The sequence below is a fragment of the Notolepis coatsorum genome, assembly GCF_963971535.1.
Source record: "Notolepis coatsorum genome assembly, chromosome: 12".
NCBI lineage: Eukaryota > Metazoa > Chordata > Actinopteri > Aulopiformes > Paralepididae > Notolepis > Notolepis coatsorum.
In genome coordinates, this window is record NC_140176.1 from 108,742,174 (window position 1) to 108,755,603 (window position 13,430).

A 13,430-nucleotide genomic window follows, 5' to 3' on the forward strand; every position below is an offset into this window, starting at 1 on the left:
AGAGAGAGAGAGAGAGAGAGAGAGAGAGAGAGAGAGAGAGAGAGAGAGAGAGAGAAAGTACTGTGCATGCATTACACTAAATTGGAGCTTGCCATCAAAGACAATCAAAACCCATTAGACTCCCCAATTATTGAGTAGGAACTGCTTAAGAAACTACAAACTCTTAAATCTAAAAAGGTTTGTGGACCTGATGGCATCTTGAATGAGATGATGAAAAATATGAACAAGAAATTCCAATTGGCTATATTAAAACTATTCAATTTGGTCCTGAGTGTAGGATATTTTCCTGACATCTGGAATCACGGACTCATAACCCCAATCTATAAAAGCGGAGACAAATTTGACCCTAATAACTACAGAGGCATCTGTGTGAACAGTAATCTGGGGAAGGTTTTCTGTAGTATTATGAATACCAGACTTTTAAACTTCCTTACCAAGCACAATGTCTTGAGTAAAAGCCAAATTGGATTTATACCAAAACACCGCACAACCGATCATATTTACACCCTACATACCCTAATTGATAAACATATAAACCAAAATAAAACCAAAATATATGCCTGTTTTATTGACTTCCAAAAGGCTTTTGATTCTATTTGGCATACAGGACTGTTCTATAAAGTTATAGAGAGTGGTGTAGGGGGTAAAACATATGATATTATTAAATCAATGTACTCTGGTAATATGTGCAGCGTAAAAATTGGCAAAAAAAAGAACAGGGCGAGGCGTTTGTCAGGGCTGCAACCTCAGCTAGGCACTCTTCAATATCTATATTAATGAATTGGCTAATATACTAGAAAAGTCCTCTGCCCCCGGTGTAAGTCTCCACAATCGGGAAGTGAAATACCTGCTCTTTGCAGATGACTTGGTTGTGTTGTCCCCCACAGCAGACGGCCTACAGCAGAGCCTGGACCTGCTAGAGCATTACTGTCAGACCTGGGCCCTGGCAGTAAACCCCAAAAAGACCAAAATAATGATATTCCAAAAATGATCCAGATCTCAGGACGTCCTACCAAAGTTCTCAATTGGTACAAAACATGTAGAGTACTGCACACATTACACCTATTTAGGCCTAAAACTAAGTTCAACTGGACATTTTAAGGAAGCAGTCAATGAGCTTTTTTTTATGCTTTTTATGCCATAAAAAGAAATATACAAACAGAAATACCAATTCGAATCTGGTTAAAATTAATTGAATGTGTTATTGAACCAATTGCACTCTATGGCAGTGAGGTGTGGGGTCCACTTACAAAACAAGACTTTACCCAATGGGACAAACACCCCATTGAGACCCTGCATGCAGAGTTCTGTAAGATTATCCTACATGTCCAGAGGAAAACTACAAACAATGCATGCAGGGCAGAATTAGGCCGTTACCCACTAATACTAAAAATACAAAAAAGAGCAATTAACTTTTGGACACACCTAAAACGAAGTGACCCCCTCTCGTACCATTATCAAGCCCTGCAGTGCCAAGAGCTGAGGAGCATCAGGAACCCCCTTACCCAGCTGGTCCTGAGGCTGAGTCCACAAACCTGCTCTCTTAACACACCTCAGGAACAGAACACGTCACCAATCAGAATCAATCAAATTACTACACAGCTAAAACAAAACTACATCACCTATTGGAAAACACAAACAAAAGCACAGAGCAAAATGCAGTGCTATCTGGCTCTAAATCGACAGTACACCATAGCAGATTATTTGAGCATGGTGACTGATCAACAACTAAAAAGAACCTTGACAAAATACAGACTGAGTGAGCACAGCCTCGCTGTTGAAAAGGGGAGGCACAGGAAAACCTGGCTTCCTGCAGAGCAAAGGCTGTGCTGTCATTGCACCCTCAGTGAGCCTGAAACTGAGTGGCACTTCCTCACCAAATGTGAAAAATATAAATATATTAGAGAAACGCATTTTAAAAAATTTGAATTAATAAAAAAAGGCTTTCTCGCACTACCAGATACAGAAAAACTACCAGTCCTACTAGGGGAGGACTCAACAAGCTGTGAGCTAGCAGCAGCATATGTTGCTGCCTGCCACAAACTGAGGGACAGTGAGTGACAGTCCCCTGACATGTTTACGCCGTAATACTTGATGTTTTATTTTACGATGATATTTTTTATGTAGTATGTCATGCCAATAAAGCCATTTGAATTGAATTGAAGAGAGAGAGAGAGAGAGAGAGAGAGAGAGAGAGAGAGAGAGAGAGGAGAGAGAGGAGAGGAGAGAGAGAGAGAGAGAGAGAGAGAGAGAGAGAGAGAGAGAGAGAGAGAGAGAGAGAGAGAGAGAGAGAGAGAGAGAGAGAGAGAGAGAGAGAGAGAGAGAGAACACAGTCCTGGAAGCCATCGGTCAGGGTTATAGGGAGGAGCTTGTCGGGCGCGATGTTTGCCTGTGCCGCGGAGCTAATGATGGAGCATCGCCGTCGGTTGTGTGATAGTAAAGGGCTAACCTTCTGTATTGTCACAGTGAAAAGGTTAACCGGCTGTCGTGTGGCAGTGAAAGGGTTAAGTAAACCCCATTTATTCAATCAAGGTAGGGTATTGTGGTACATTACTTAAAATCTATAGAAAATGAACAAGAAAAGCCTTGTTTATCCTCTTGGGGCATGCATCATGATGTCATCAATCTGTAGAGAGTGACAACAAGGGTTAATTTTCTATAGATTTTAAGTAATGTAGCAAATTGGAAAATGAATACCACAATACCCTATGCCCTACCTTGATTGAATAAATGGGGTTTTACGTAATAAACAGTATTATTTAAAACTTACATTTGTAAAAGATGTAAAGACGTGTCAATTTCTGTATGTCCCCCAACATCTCTATGTCTGCTGAAGTAATTTAGCAAGACGAGGGACATTTGTAACTTGAAATCAAGAGTTAAAATCTCTATGTATTGTTGTCACGATCGGGGCCCGGGCCTTCCTCTGCCGTTGTCATGATGCGCCCATACATGGGCTTCCTGCTGGAGCGTTCCCACGCTGCCAGATGATGAGGATCAATCAACGTGGCTGCGAGGGATTCCCTCATCAGCAGATTCCTACATCACCTGTGTAAGATCCTGATCAAACTGGCCAGTATCACGTCTTCGTCTGTTTGGCTCTCCATCCAATTCCTCTGCGTTGTGTCATTTTAATGGTCCTGACGTCTCTGATACTGGCAGATAAGATCCTTATCTCCCCCGTTAGTGCAATCCATAAACCATACTAATTCTCCACCTCCGTAAGAATTCGACACTTCGACACCGTGAAATACCTTGTGAGGAAAAGCGTTGTTTTATTGCTATAAACAGAACCTCATAATCAGATGTTGTCAGATGTTGTCAAATTGAAGAGTCTATTCTAATGATCTTTCGGTGTGTTCGTCTATCGTCCTTTTGTTATTCAGTCCAATAGTGGTCAGGCCTGTTCGTTAGCTGAGACCATCCTCGTGGTAGCCGAAGCTAATGCCGATGTGGCATTCTTCCTCCCCCCCCCCCCCCCCCCCTCTCAATGAGAGGAGAGAGTGTCCTCTGTGTGATCTCAGTCCTACTCGCTCTCGGTCAGATTCTAGTCTGCCTTACACCCGGAAACACCGTTCGACTCATAGATGTTCGTCGTCGCAACGACGGCCCCGCCTTCTGGTTGTCATGCGACGTGTTGTCATGACAACTGCGTTAATAACCTTTACACACATCTCACGTTTCATTAAAATAAACCGCTCTCCCTCGCTCTGGGAGACACTTGCTCTTATCTCAGATGTTCTCACAAGGAATGTCAACAAACATTCTCTCGCTGGCAGTGTGGTGCTCTGCTAAGCCAAACACATTTCTGCCCTCTCTGACCTGGCACCGTTAGATGCTACCATCTTCCCCCAATCTATACATCACATACATTGAAAAAGCACCCCAAATCTTTCACCTGGCAGTTCCTGTGATCCGGCGTTGCAGTGTTAAACTGCCTATCTAGGACCACAGTTCCAGCGAGCTGTCTGGAATCCCCTTGAGCTGTCAACGGAGTTCCTGCTCTCACCCTCGACACAGCCGGTGTCTACACTCTCCTCTACGGAGTTCCTGCTCTCACCCTCGACACACCCGGTGTCTACACTCCCCTCTACGGAGTTCCTGCTCTCACCCTCGACACAGCCGGTGTCTACACTCTCCTCTACGGAGTTCCTGCTCTCACCCTCGACACAGCCGGTGTCTACACTCTCCTCTAGGGAGTTCCCGCTCTCACCCTCGACACACCCGGTGTCTACGCTCTCCTCTACGGAGTTCCTGCTCTCACCCTCGACACAGCCGGTGTCTACACGCTCCTCTACGGAGTTCCTGCTCTCACCCTCGACACACCCGGTGTCTACGCTCCCCTCTACGGAGTTCCTGCTCTCACCCTCGACACAGCCGGTGTCTACACGCTCCTCTACGGAGTTCCTGCTCTCACCCTCGACACACCCGGTGTCTACGCTCTCCTCTACGGAGTTCCTGCTCTCACCCTCGACACAGCCGGTGTCTACACGCTCCTCTACGGAGTTCCTGCTCTCACCCTCGACACAGCCGGTGTCTACACTCTCCTCCACGGAGTTCCTGCTCTCACCCTCGACACAGCCGGTGTCTACTCTCTCCTCTACGGAGTCCCTGCTCTCACCCCTGACACAGTCGGTGTCGACAATCACCCGTACTGCACTAGGAGTGCACCTGTCCAAACCCAAGAACATTCAGACCCGTCTGTCGTACATTTACTGTATATATTTCTGTCTGCTTGGGAAGAACATTAAAACCCCCTAAACCGCTCCATTCTCTCTCCTCCTGTGTTTTGCTATTGGGCTCCGCAAGAACCCCCATCCTCACAGAACACTGCGACCATGATGTCGGACTCAGCAGCACAGGACGCCGGGGAATGGAGCACCAACATCCAGGCCGCCGTCAACGGACACGCCAGTCTGGTAAATCAACACTCACAAATACTGGACGAAACTATTGCCCAACTCAGCGTTCTCACGCTCAGCTCCGCGGAGTGAGACAAACAATTCGAGCGCTTCGATGCGTATGTAACAGCCCAGCAATCCCACCTGTTGTCTCTCCACCCGTGGTATCCCCACCTGTAGTATCCCCGTACAGGGAGCCCCATGTACCAGCGCCAGAGCGTTACGACGGAAACGTTTCCAAGTGTCGTGCCTTTCTGTTCCAATGCTCTTTAGTATTCAGGCAACAACCACTAACCTTCCAGAGCGACAAATCCAAGGTCTCTTACCTGTCTGCTTTGCTCACGGGTCCCGCGCTAGAATGGGCAACCGCCCTCCACTTCAGTAATTCTCCCCTCTGCGATTCGTACTCCGAGTACATCGGCGACATGCGAAAAGTTTTCGACCATCCCCCCGGTGGTTCAGATAGTACGGCCGCCTTGTTCACCATCCGTCAAGGCCATCGCAGCGTGAGCGAGTACGCTATTGAATTTCGGATCCTGGCAGCTGGTTCCCAGTGGAACGACGCACCGTTAGAGGGGCTTTTCGCCAGGGCCTCAGTGACGTCCTAAAAGACTAATTGGCGTCTAAGGTGAAGCCAACTTCCCTTGACGAGTTGATCAACTTAGCCAGAGATTTGGACACGCGTCTTCGGGAACGCCGCCGTGAAAGAGCCAGCGCCGTCAACAGTGTGCCGCTGCAGAGCCGCAGACCCGGAGCGCACCGGTAATTGTGTGCCGCTGTAAAATAACAGTGTTTCACTGCTGAACTTTAAGTTCTGTCACTTAATTGAAGGTGTTTCATCGTAAATGTAGGAAAAACCTGTGAAATAACAGTGTTTTACTGCTGAACTTTGAGTTCTGTCACTTAATTGAAGGAGTTTGATTGTAATAATTATGGGAAAACCTGTAAAATAACAGTGTTTCACTGCTGAACTTTAAGTCCTGTCACTTTATTGAAGGTGTTTGATCATAATTTTTTTAAATACTGAAAGTTATTTTCACATACAGTAAAATGATGAGTATCTTATGTGTTTTTACATACAATTCAATGTAATTTAACATTCAACACAATTAAGCAAATACATGTATTTAAAAATAATTACCTGTAGAATAACTGTTTTACTGTTTTTTTTATTATATTATTTTCTTTTTTAACATTATTTAACATTACATTTAAAGTTTAACAGCAAAAAACAGAAAGTTGCCTTATTTTCACATACAGTAAAATGATGTATAGTCTAGGTGTTTTACATGTAATTTAACATTCAAGACAATTAAGCAATGGAATAATCCTGTAAAAAAAAGATAATTTCTTATTAAATCTATTTACAGATTACAACCTTTATTTAATGGTTAATATTTGTATCAAAGGTTATTTACTGTATTTTTATGGTATTTACACTTAAGGTAGAAAAACAAAAGTAATCTGTAAAATAATACAGTGAAGGTTTTTACAGTCTAGGCTTCTCTCATGAAGAACTCACCAGAAAGGACAACAGAGGGTCAAGTCTCTAACTACATCGAGTCCCTGCAGAGGAAATAGAGGAGCCTAGAGAACGACTGTGAAACGAGAGCGAATGCGAGTGAGAGGCCGTCGAAAAAGGAGGACCTGTTGCTCGTCTTTTTGGGGTCCGAGAACGAGTATATACGTGTTTCGAAAAAGAGCATTGTGGACCAGAGCCACGAGTATATACGTGACGAGTTGTTATTGTTTTATTCCATATTTATAATGTTTTTTTTTCAGCGTGGAATAATGGGATTTATGATTAGCCAATGTGCACATCGATCTACCAGAATCCGATGACTGGTGAGGAAATGCTGCCGGCGATCACATGGCCTGACGGTAGGATAATATTACCCCAAATTACAGCTGGATTGGACATTGTTTTATAACGTTCCCCGCCGCCCCCATTTCATCCATAGATGCTCTGTAATAGTCCGGATGCTACGCAGTTTGTTTTATTTCATTCGTATATATACAGCAGAAATGGCGTTTGATATAACAGCGCCAACGTTTAGCCTATTATCTAGCTCCCGGGAAAAAAGACGAGACGAAAAGTGCGATATACCTTATATTCACGACGCTATAAAATGACAACCAACCGATGGATTTTTATTTTCTTTAAGCCATTATGAAGGCACGGTTTATGCACTCAAGTGACAATGAGAATGGACAGATAGCAATACTATAAATGATATATAAAGTACATCGGTTTGTTTACAATCTGCTGTCCTCTGAGGCCTAAATCGCCGGGCCCCGCCGGTCGCCATAGTGTTAATGAGCGTCATGTGCCTTGTTGTTGTGACCATAGATATATATAGAACACTAGATAGCTTAAGGCGGAGTCATCAGCGTCGCTGAACCGCCGCCATCTTGCCCCAGTCAGCCTTGAGTGAGGGTGAGTGATCTGCACAGACAACAATACTCATAACTCGCTGAAATATTGACGGATTTACAAACGGTTTGGTTTATTACAAGCATTATTAACGTGGCTATGATTCAAGCTGTTTTTAAAAAAACATCTTAAAAAAAAATATATATTATAAGTATGCAGTATCATAACTACATCGTTGATGTTTATAGCAAACCAACCAGTAAAGAATTGAGCAATCTATGGTTATTTAAATAGTACATGCATTAATGTTATCAGTAGCTGAGCTGCCTGGGGCAAGATGGCCGTCCTACAACGACGTCACTCTCCATTGGCCGGCAGCGCAGGTAAGCTATCTAGTGTTCTATATATATCTATGGTTGTGACACTGAACCCCACGCCGAAAAAGTATAACGTTCCTACATCCTGAACGATAGATAATCGATGTTGAATGGGCCATAGTAATGTCAATTTAGCGATACTATTTAAAAAGTTAAAACCCTGCAAAGAAGGTAAACATCTCCATAGGCTTAGAGTGGTGGTAGAGAGTGGTATGAGACGGGCAAACTCTGTGGCAGTTAATGTGTTAATGAACGCCATGTGCCTTGTTGTTGTGACGCTGAACCCCACGCCGGTGGGTCCTGGGAATGGCCTTTGAAAACGGATAGGCTTGACCTACTAATTGGGTCAATATCCAACATTCTGTGACCATTCTCTGGCTAAGATGTTTTGATGATTGATTTGACTTCTATGGACCTTTTATAAAATATTTAGCCCCCGTGTCCCTCCGAAAAATCCCGGCATTTTTTGTCAGATGGCCAAATCGAAAATATCTGCTGACGCCATCTTGAAAAATTTACTTTTGATCCAGAGCACCTAGAATCATGTATGAATACACTTTTTTGTGTAAGTCAACCATGACGATTCCAATTCTGACATTAGTTTGACTCTATGACATCTGAAGTATCTTTCTTTGACTTCATTCATCTCTATCTAAATGATCGTATAGTTTTCTATTACCCTTTTCCTCTGCATTGGTTAGGTATTTTAGATGTTTCGGTTCAAGTGAGGGGAGACGGACAACGTGGTCAAAATCAACGGGCGGCGGTGTTTATTAATAAAACCACAGCTTTAGGAATCAACAAGTACATCGTCTCTTTGGTTCAATCTAATTGTCTCTTTGATGTGGCAGTTTTGTCCATGATCTGATCAGCTAGGGCCGATCAGAGCCGTTTCTCCGGTGGTGGTGTTGTTGTCTCTCGGGTTTCCCATGACAACACCGAGTCCTCTCTTAGTGGTTCGCTGGTCTGGTTGTCAAGACAACCTGGCCTCCGGGTCCTCTGCGGTTTGGGAGCGCTTGTTTCGTCTACCCTCGGTGGAGTCTGGCTCCCCTGCTGCGAGGCGATCGTTTTCTGTCATCTGGTGTCAATCGCTCTCTGTGTCATCGGCTCAGCCGTAGCCGGCTTGGCGAGTCTCCCTCTGTCGGTGGAGGTTTTCAGCGCTCCAGCTGCGATGCGATCTCTGTCATCGTCTGTGTCTCCCTCTCGCTGTGTCAAGGCTCTGCTCTCGAGTTCTGTGTGTCTCTCCAGGTCCTTTCTGGTGTGTCTGTCTCCAGTCTCCAGGTTTCCTTCTGGTCTCCTCCTCCCGTCACCGGGTGTGTGTCTGCGCTTCCCCAGGTCCCTTCTGGGTGTCAGTCGTCTCTCTTCGTGTTGCCATCAGCCCTTTTTATCAGGGGGAGAGAGAGAGAGAGAGAGAGAGGGGGAGGGGGAGACAGAGAGCGAGAGGGAGGGGGAGACCCTGCCTGCCTATTCACGTCCATGATCTGCCTTATTTTGGTCACATTCCAGCAGAAACTGGTCTGCTGGTGTCCTGTGACCACATGTTACACAATTTCTTCTGCTGACACAACCGTTTGGGTCTGGTGACAACGGTTTTCACAGTTTGAATCTGCTGACACTTTACTTTGAGGGGATCCATTTCACTGAGAAATACATCATCATGCTTGTGACAAAATGTTTACCTAGTGTAGATAAGAACCAGACTACTTTCAGACAGCCCAGACAACAAACCCTATATATCCGTCTTTTAATAGAACACCTTATTTACTGATTAAATAATGTGACCAATATTTGTATAGTTTTACCTTCTAGTATTTAAGAGTTTCTATTCTTTATTGTGACTAAGTTATTCTAATTGTTCTAAGAGTTATGCCTACATGTAACTTTATTAGTTTTCTCTATATCCTTGATGCATTTTGAACACTTGGCCTCACTTGAGTGCTGCTGACTCATCTATCTGAGAGGCTCTTTTTACAGTCCGATTCACTCTGTCCCCTGACCACTCTGCCATGTCGTAACTTGAAATTCCTTCCTTAGGGTAAATATGACCTTTCTGATCTCAACGGTTATTCTGAGTTTGTTTCCTGTTTCAACGATAATGATTTCCTCTCTTGTCAGTTGGAGGTGGCCTAAACCACAGCTGCCAACCAACCAGTGGAATGTGCATTAACATCATAAACAGTCTTTTGCCCTCCAGATTGTCCTCCATTTGGCTGAGTGCGGGGTGATCTCCCTCTCAAGCCTAGGGTCACAAAAATAACTCACATGGGGATATCTAAATGGCCCTTCTCTCAATCAGCATTTTGTCTTTCTAATCATTACCTTGTACATTTCAGTTAGCTATGTTCATGTTTTCATTTAGAAATATACGACAATCCACCCTTAGGGGGTTTAATAACCCACTATACAACATTAATTTTCTAAATTAAACATGTTTAAAAATCATAATCATAATTTTTGCTAATATTTTTCAAAATTTCAAAAAAATCCAAAATTTACCCAAATCGAACTACAACCCCCTTTCCATCTGTACAGTTACAAAATCATCATTTTACCTACCTTTTCCTCCTTTCACAGTTATACACATTTATCAGTTATTATTATGACATCCAGTCTAAGAAAGCTGTTCCTGTTTTTACAAGAAACACTCTTTCAATAATAGCTTTGTTGTTTAGACTATTTTTTATCCGTGTAATTAGCTTAAATGTCTATTTTGTGTAATGGACTCTGCAAGAAAAGATTAATACATCACACCACTAAAAGATTAACTCTCTAAACATTTGAGGGAAATTCAAACAAGCAACATAAATCATCTCTTCTCCTTTGAAAAGACCACTGAGGCCTCAATTATTCTTCGCTTTCATCCCTGTCAGTTATCCCTGTTTAAACCTCCTGAGGCCTTTACTGCTAACTCGTTTTTTGACCGTTTTCTTCTTGTTGTATCTTGTGCTAATCACCGCCTCTTCTTCGTTGTATGCAGGTCTCTGGTACTGCTCCGATTCTCCACAGAAGGAAAACGATTTTTCCTCTGTCCTTTTTTCATTTTGGATTATTATTTACAAAACACACAATAGATTGGAAACTTTTATTTTCGCAGATACATTCTCTACTGTTCTGCATTTTGACAATACATTTTTCTCCAAATCAATTATCTATGTATTTCACAGCTTCTTAAGTTATTTATTCAATCAAATCATCTTTGTCTCATTTCTTTTTGTGCTGTACTGTTTTACTAGATTCAATATCTCAAGATCAACACAACTACCACTTCCACCCTTGACAGTGGAATAACCATTATTTCACTTTCAAATACCTTGTTTCCCGACAGCTCCTCGGTCCGGACAGTCAGCTCTAGACGAGGCCAATCACCAACAGAACCTATGTGCATCGTCAACAAACCACAGTCCCTTTAAACACACATCACACACTCTCTGCCAGCTTTCAACAAGCCGGTGCAGAGTCTTCCATAAGTCAATCATCAAATTCACATGTCTGCACTCTACATGAACACTGTCTGGCCAATTTGCGACCAAAAACCTACAGAGCTTCCTACAGACAGAGAAATATGTTACCCCAACACTTATCATAACCCAAAAAATGACACAACCCTCCAGATTCTACATCTGGAGTCTTAATGAGCGGAAAACAAACCATGAACCAGCTCCCGTCCATTCTCAGTTTCCAGCTCATTATATCAGACTTCCTACCAGCCTTGCTGTGTCACCACCACCTGCTATCCCTGACCGGCGAGAGAACTCCCCCAGCCAGCCAGTTCCTATAACTATCAGAGTACCAAACAAAAACAAACAAATTAACAAAAAAATTGTGAGTGCCTACATGCTACACACCCATCAAACAGAACTTAGAAATTCAAAAAGAAATTAAATAAGTAATGAAATAATAATTGTCGTGTTTTATATATATATATTTTTTTTTTTTTTTTTTTTTTATAATCCAACTTTGACCACCCTTTGATCAAGTATTGTAATCACTACTATAAATAGTCCTTTGTTTCTAACTCTGTCTAATATCATATGTTCCATTTTTCCTGTCTAAAACCATAAATTTTGTTAGTTTAGATTAATCCATGCAATTTTCCCAGTTACTTCATCCCATCAACAGCCCCAACTTACCCTGGTTAGTCTTCCAAACCATTTTAGTAACTTGCACACCTAATCAAACCTTATCTATGTATCCTCATCTCTATCCTTATCCTAATCAGTCTCATTTTCCATTTTAATTTATCAATAACTCTATCTACTCGAGCACCCAATAGGCTCTGTGTGTGCATTTCCGCTTTGCTCTTAATTAACCTATGACCTATGCAGACACCCCCTCTGAAAATGTCCCAACTCTCCACATTCCCAGCAACCCTGTTTGGACTCTCGCTTCCCACTGGACGTTCGCTGAGTCCGCCACCCTTTGTAACATGACCGAGCGAAATGGCCAACCTCCCCACAATTCCAGCACACAGCCGACGCCGGCCATCCCAGGGGTTCCAGTTTACCACGACCCCCACAGTCTCTCGGCTGGCCTCCCACAGTCCTCGCCAGGTCCACCCCTCTCCTGTCCTCTGGTCGCATGTCCTGTTGCCTGGAGGAGAGAGGGGCATACCTGTCCTTTTCTGCTGCCTCTCCTCGGGCCTTCTCTTGTTGGGAGGGGCCTGGAAACTCACCCCTCCTGCGGTTCTGTTCACCCTGTCGCGGCCCAGTTCCCTGTCCGGGCAACGGGGCACTCTTTGATCCCAGCGGCCTAGGTCAGACGCCCGAAGCATGATCTCAACAGCTGTCGCTTCTAGCAGCGCAGCCTTTCTTGCCAGTTCCCGTTCCAATCTCTGAGTCTCGTGTGCGGCTTGACCGATCTCCAGCTGTGTCTTCATCAGATCTCGATGAACTGCCTCGTGTTGTTTGAATGCTGTCACAAACGCTCTCTGTTGTCTATAGTATGCTGCCTCTTCCCCCATCTCAGCACTGGCGGTTTGACGTCCCATCGTTGGGCTCCGCCTCTCATCTTGGCTTTGGTGCTGAGGGCAGGGTGGACATGGGAAACGGGTGGGCTGTAGAAACTGTTCGTGTATTCCATACCTGCTGTCGGTCTCAGTTCCAGCCATCCGGCCAGAGTGGACTTCGTGGGACTGCTGTAACCTCAGTCTCTTTTTCTGCCCCTTGGTTAAACCGCAGTCGCCTGCAATGGACACTCCAGCTTGAATCGGTTCTGGTTGGAGTAACACCGTTGTCACTGGTTCACTCCCCTGTATCGGAACCAAAGTCAACATTTCAAGTCCTTCTGCCGTACTGGTCACATGAGAGAAGTCCATATTCCAATCTATCAGATCATAATCACTGGTAAAGTCTATCTGGGAAATGTCTGCAGAGGCTCTCGGCCTACTCCCCCCAATGGCCCGATCACTAAGGCCTTTCTCCATATTGTTGTTGTTGTTATTCTATTGTTTTTGCATCTAACGCCTCAGTCGTTCCTATTAATGTTCCACTAAGGTGAACTTCCTATGTTACTGTCATTCACTTCACTCTTTCAAACACTCCTGTAACACTGTTTGAAAAAACAAGTTCCTCTGTCTTTCACTATTACCACTTACTTGAGTTAAAACACTCACACTGTCAAATTTTTACTGTGCAGACAAGGATTGATAACTGGCTTATCATTCATACTTATACCAAGGCTCATTACAGCCGTTTTCCTAGATGGTTATGGAAGTCGTTAGAGCTCCTGTCCGGCCGAGCACCTGTACAGAAAGAAAGCAGAAACATCCAGACTTAATAC